Source organism: Pinus tabuliformis, chromosome 8, assembly GCF_031772625.1.
Source record: "Pinus tabuliformis cultivar Carrire ecotype Pingquan chromosome 8, CPIR1, whole genome shotgun sequence".
NCBI lineage: Eukaryota > Viridiplantae > Streptophyta > Pinopsida > Pinales > Pinaceae > Pinus > Pinus tabuliformis.
Genome location: NC_142294.1, coordinates 402,449,675 through 402,456,385, shown reverse-complemented (window position 1 = coordinate 402,456,385; position 6,711 = coordinate 402,449,675). Strand labels below are relative to the sequence as shown.

The window sequence follows — 6,711 nt, the reverse complement described above, 5'->3', positions numbered from 1 at the left end:
AGAAAACATTACATGGTCTTTTGGTATCATAAGAGATTAGATATTGTTGAAGATGCAAGTTACTTCGTTTTACTACTTATTGAGCATTCCTAATTACCAAAAACAAAACACAAAAGATTTCTTAAACAATTACATTTTACTAAACGCAAAAACATGAGACCTCCCATGGTGTTTCTGCGTCCAAAATAGACTAAACTAAAAGGAGGGAGTTGTTCAACAATCAAACATACCTTGTGATAAAAAGAAACAGTATTCTTAATTGGTAGGCACAGTTTTATAATTCATGGTGGTTGTCATATGTAGGTTAAGGTCAAACGCTGGCAGGTGTATCATACATTGAACTTAAAAGTAATGCATGATAAATCATACACCTCTTTATCAGCTAGTACAGGTCTGTAGTCTAAAATATCACCCTTGACCTCAAGTCAGAAAAAGTGCTGACAATAAGGTCGTTGCATTATTATTTACTACATTTTCGTAACTCTTATAATAAAAATGATAGTGCTACATCCTTCTCCAGAAAAGCCTGTTGCTGTGAAATTTTTGGAATAAGACAGAAATTATGTTAACCTCCACTAGAGAGAACCCAAGAGTATGTCAAGTATTCATAGTATTCCAGCAGAAATGGGAATTACGAAAATTTTGCATACCTTCAAATTTGACCCTAACATACACAGATTTGATAAACAACATGAAGAGAAGAGTTTCATTTTTTAAGGTGCCGTGGCTTCAATTTTCAGTGGGATTTTGACCTTCCAAAAAATAACTGCTTTCCTGGAAATAATTTTTTTTCCTAGTTACATTTATCCTATTCACAGAAGTGGTCACAATGGATGATGCTCTAACTCAAGTTATCCTACATGATCATGCTGATGCCAAATGCACAATTTCCTGGCAATATAGGCATTCTCCACAAATTATAAGCCCTTCAGTCAGACAGCCAATGTGAAACCTATGGATGCATGGAAGGCATATAATTTGTTCCCCAGGCAAAAGCTGTTCCAAACAAACAGTGCAACCCTCCAGATCTGATTCTACATTTTCATTTCCAGAATCTTTGACTTTGGTTGACCTTGGAATAAAAGCTTCTCTCTGCAAGCTGCAAATGGCCATCTTTGTAAGCGCTGGTGGCTCTGAGCCACTCCGCAATGAAAAGTCCTATTCCATGAATTCCTCAGACGCACTAATCCTGGAAGCCAGCAAGTTTCTTACATCAGCTGGCCGGCTTTCTGCATCAGTAAAATAGATCTGTTCATCAATTGCAGCATAGTTATCAACTCTTGTTTCAGCTGAGGGAATGCTTCTCATCCTGCTGACCTGCATAGTCATTATTTCCCATGTTAATAAAAAATTGTTACATTGATGAAATAGGCACTGCGCTGTATTGCCAGCACAAACAAGATAACTACATTCTATCAAACGGTTTAGCTGACCTGTTGCTCAAAAGTGATGATGCTCTAAATTTCAAATTAAGACGATCTCTGGCATGCATAATCTCTCCTGGTAAAATTTTGTATTTGATTGCTTACTCCGAAAATGTACTCAGAAGTCTGTGTGAGACACCATTTTTATGACTGGAAGCTTCTATGCTGGACTCATTATAAATCCTAGATTTGCTTGACCGTCCCTCACAAAGTGGCACTTAATGATCCTGCATATGAATTCAATTTAAATTCGAATCATCTATAAAAAATGGTCATGGTAAATGTCATGTTCAATTCTATTAGTTACGAATAGAATCATCAAGCTCCTCTGCTTGTTCATCAATTAAGAGATGGTTAAGTAAACAGGCACACTGTAATCATAAACACAAACATAGCATGTCATTAAACAGTACTGGATGGCTGTCTTCAGAAACATCATGGCAGGTGGAATTTGTGCTATGAATTAGCTGGATCACTTCTTTATTTGTTGGCAATAGAAAGCATCATAACAATTCAAGTTATATTTGTGTGTGCTTTTTCTTTACTTTTGAGGTACACTCACTGAATGCAGTTAGCTTACATATTGAGTTTTGGCCACTCTCTGAGGAGCAGGGAAAAATATAGCCAGGATGTAGTCACAAGTTTTTAAGAATTTCGCAGTAAAGCAAACTCAATCACGCATTTCAAACCATTAAGTATATACCATAATAACCATCTTCGCAAAGATAGAAAAATGATAGAACCAAAACAAGGTAACAAACCAACAGATAGAAATCTGGCCCAAGGGCTATGGCTGATAATCATTAAGAAAGAAGAAAAAAATGCCAAGGCACCAAATATCAACATCATAATGCTAAACGAAATGTAAATCGGTAATCCACTGAGCTAACTTGAAAAAGGAGAAACTGCGAGTCGACTAATTGAAGTCTGAAAGAGCCATCTCATTGCTACAGTTCTGCTGACTACGGCCAAAAAAATTATTCAAACGGCATTTTCTGGGCCAGTTACTCTCATTGGCTACCATAATATATATGTTGTACCTTGCATCTGTTTATGACTCCATTGGAGGTACATTTTTAAATCCATCTTTGCAAAAGGATGCTATTCAATATCTGGATGTTGCACGTAAATGGAATCAAAATGGTATGAGCGAACCAAATCTCTACATATTGTCATGGATTGCATTAATCTCAATGAGCATCTTCCCTCATCTATGTATGTATGTAGAACATAAATTTTGAAATACCCTTTTTCTTCTTGTGCTCAGAATAGACTACATATTTATAACCTGGAAGCATGGGGAGGCACCTAGCTTCCAATTAGTGACCAGGGTATAATTCAATCCATCCCATCCCCACCTGCATATTCCTAGACATCTCATCAGATTCCACTAATTTTAATGAGCATCTTCTCTTAACTTTCATCTTGTGCTCAGAAAAGAGTACGTATCTAGAACCTGGAAGCATGCAGAAAACCTACCTTCGACTTAGTGACCAGATTGTAATTCAATCCTTCCCATTCTCGCCTGCATATTCCTATAAGTCTCATCTGGTTCCACTAATTTTAGAGACCATCTTCCCTTAAATTTCATGTTGTGCTTAGGAAAATGTACATATTTAAAACATGGAAGCATGCTGAAGACCTAATGTCCACTCCGTGACCAAATTGTACTTTAATCCAACCCATTTTAGTTCTCAAGAATAAGTGCTATTGGCTTCATTTTATAAAAAAATGGCACCAGAAATGCTGTTGTTCAGGTCAATGTGAAATTTAAATGCAGCATCTCTATATATCGATCATAAATTTGTGAACCAAGTGTACCGCCTTCAAATGAGGAATATTCTGAAATATTGACAATTACAATAGTCCAGATTGTTCATTACAAGTAGAAAGTCCCTACGATAGTTGTACAGAAGATGTTTTAACTTTAGAGTTAATCCTCTGCATATTGAGACTGTCTTCAAGATTATTTTATGTCTGATAAGATTCAGATACATAGAGGCAATCACATACAACTGAGATCTAGTTCTTCAATCTGCACTGAGACTAGACTTACAGGACATGAAGAAAGATAACAATGAGAATACGATAGGAGTGAAGTTTAAATGACAAAACCAAAACAAAGAGACAGAGGCAAAGAGGTATTAGGATTGTAGTAAGTCTTGTGAAAAATCGGTGACCCGATTCCTACTGCAGCAAACTGATGATATTTCTCCTATTTGTTGAATTCCTTAAACAAATTACTTGCAGTTTTCTACAGCAAATATCGAAATACATACTCTGCAGCCTACACAAAATAAATACTGCAGAAACTAAATACAACACTGGAGAGAAATAAACACATACACATTTACACAGTTGTTTTTGGACAATGTCCCTGGAAAAGCCCAATGTGGGAAAACTGGTGCAGCAGCTGAGGGTTTTATTATTAAACAGTAGTTTTTGAGTACAAATCGTTGGATGCCCAAACTGGCTATCCGATACAGAGAAAAAATGGCAAAGAGTTAGTGAGAAAAATATCACACTGATTCAGGAGATCTGACACTGATCAAGGGCTGGTAGCGGGCTCCACGCTGCCTCTGCACAGCGTTTGCATCAATCCTACGCAGATCTGTGTCACATTGGTTGGGCTTTGTGTCACCTTCTCTGCTGATCTCCTGCTATCTGAAAATTCGACCTTCTAGCCCTCCGGTGTCACACCCTAGCTTCTGGCACTGGATCTCGACTCTCCCAGTTGGATTTCGAACTCCCTCTAAAGCTCTGGTTTGCCTCTGCGTGGCACTACGCTGCCTCACTGAACTGGTCTATGCCCTCTCTTCTTTGCACTCTTCGGATCTGGAAAACTCTCCTCTGGACTACTATTCATGCCCCTCACTGCAAGAAGATCACTCGATCTCACTCCGGCAACTCAACACTGCTACTCTTGAGAAATTCGATCTCTGATCTCTCATTCGATGTGTTCTAGAAATGCCCATCAAGCTCCTTCTTATAATCTTTCGTTGGAGCACCAATGGCCAAGATTAGAACATAATCAAAGGATAATATTAACTAGGAGTTGATCCTTCTCTTCTTCTAGAAGATACACACCAGATTTAATTAATACCCTTTAATTAACTAGATTTCCTAAGTTTACACTTAGGGAACCATTTAAAAAAAGTTAATTATTTTAATTAAACCATCTCTAGGTGGAATTTTCCCAAACGATTTCTTGGTATTGGAGAATGCACATGTCTTAGCATCTCTACAAAATCTCGAGGCAAGAGCACATCCGATGCTACAAAAATCAACACTCCCTCTTAGCAAGGAATGTGCTTTAGTGTTGCAACCTACTGAAGCATCACTCTGTCTCTGCACCATCTCTTATTGCACTGCTGATGTATGACTCTACTGCCCACCAACTACTGCGCAACTCTAATATGAGTTACATTTGCGTTGTTGTTGGCCCTGTTGAACTGCTTCCGACACTGTATCTGCATTGCAACCCTCTCTAACTGCTGCTGCTGCAACTGCAACAATTGCAATGGAAAAGCAGCCAAAACACTGAACCAACTGTGTTCAGTATGATGCATCCGTCGTCTGAGTTCTGACTGCTGCTAGCCTCTGCGCTGCTATTGACTCTGCTCTGTGCCAACTGCATAACTTCCAACTCTGCGCCGTGCTCTTCAGAATCTGACCGCTACTAGCTACTGTATTTGTCACTCTGGCACCTGACTGCACCAACTGTCATTGTTCCATCCTGCTACTGCTGACTATGGGCTCCCATAGCAAGGTCTTGATCCAAGGGTGGACTCCTCAAGGATCTTGCCCATCCTGTAGCTCTTTGGGGCTACAACTCCAGATCGCCCCACCTCACCCATGGAGGCATCTTGACAATCATGGCAAACTCTTACTCCAATCTAGAGTACAACCTGTCGATCTCAATGGATGCAGCTTGCTGATCCTGCTTCTCCTCTTTTTCCTTCTTTCCGAGAGGACACTGAGTGTTGTAATGGCCCAACTCACCACACCTGAAGCACTTGATCTTCGAAATGTCCTTCTTTATTCTGCACTGCTCTTGCTGCCCCTTTGACGCAAGGGCCACATCCTCCTCTTCCTTCACTTCTTTTGTCCAACTGCTACTACTGCCAATGATTACCACACAGGAAGAGGTGAGCCTTGGGATTGAGAGAGGCAAAGGCTATAAAAGAGAGAGGAGCCCCCTCATTTTGATCATTCAGTTATGTGCATATTGAGCTAGTTGTTTTGACTTCTGAGCACGCTGGCTGTTTAGCTTGTCTGCAGCACTGTTTAGTGCATTGAGTGTCTCCGTTCGGAGATCTCACCTTTAGCCCCGGGGGACTTTGAGTGCCTGCTCGGGCAAGGTATTTCCATTGGCATTTCAGCAGTAGTTTTATCAGCATTTCAGCAGCAGTTTCATCAGCGTTTTGGAGGACTGCGCAGCACTGAAAGAGGGACGCAGTTCTTTCTGGCAGTAGTGTTGGATTAGGGTTTTTGCAGGAGGATTTATGCTAGGTGATTGAGCAGGGGACCAGCCCTTGCATATTGGAGGGTTTTCGGCAGAGTTTCAGGTAGAGTTTTGGAGGGGTTTCTTCAGTGGCAGCGCAGAGCATTGAGGAACTGCGCAGATCCCCAAGGGGGTGATTTTTGGGGGTCGACTATTCCAGGAAAGCTTTCTGGGTTTTTCTGGGTTTCTTGAGTAGAGCCCGATTCCAGAGTTTCAGCATTTTCCGAGGAGGGGAGCAGCCCCAAATCATCATTTGTTTTCTAGCAGCAGCAGCAGCACGACAGTTCTCCAACGACGTCCACGCAAAGAGGCCATTCTTTGTTATTCTGAGAGTATTTCTTCGCTTGCCTTGTGCAAGTCGAGGTGCCATCTTTCTGATCACCTCCTATACTCATTTTATTGCTCAGTATAATAAAATGGCTTAGCATTTCATGCTGCATTTCTTGAGAATCTGCTTATATTTCCTGTTTACATTATTATATGTTGTACCACTGTTATTCTGTCATTTTTGGGTTATTATATCATTTGCACGTATTTGGTTGGAGTTTTGCTGGGGTTTGAGGAATATTCCAGGTTAGGGATATTATAGTGGTATCAGAGCATAGATCTGGCTCAGCCTGTGGAGCTAGCAGTTTATGACACTGAGGGAGAAACCCTACATCTGTTACAGAGGTAGGAAACACAGAGACAGTGAGCGTAGGTTGGAGAACACCTACAGAGAGGGAGACTGTGTTCCGGTGGTGGACGCAGAATAGGAGGAGCCTGTGGTGGACGCAGAGCAGA

At 40.6% G+C, this 6,711-nt stretch overlaps 1 long non-coding RNA gene across 1 annotated transcript; it reads right to left on the bottom strand.

Moving 5' to 3' along the window:
* Positions 1 to 298: 298 nt before the first annotated feature.
* On the bottom strand, positions 299 to 1,647 carry LOC149235773 (uncharacterized). The gene is made up of 2 exons (XR_016268332.1): positions 1,434 to 1,647; positions 299 to 1,317 (listed from the first exon to the last, which is right to left on the bottom strand). It is a non-coding gene; the product is annotated as an uncharacterized LOC149235773 (long non-coding RNA).
* Between the last annotated feature and the right edge of the window lie 5,064 nt (positions 1,648 to 6,711).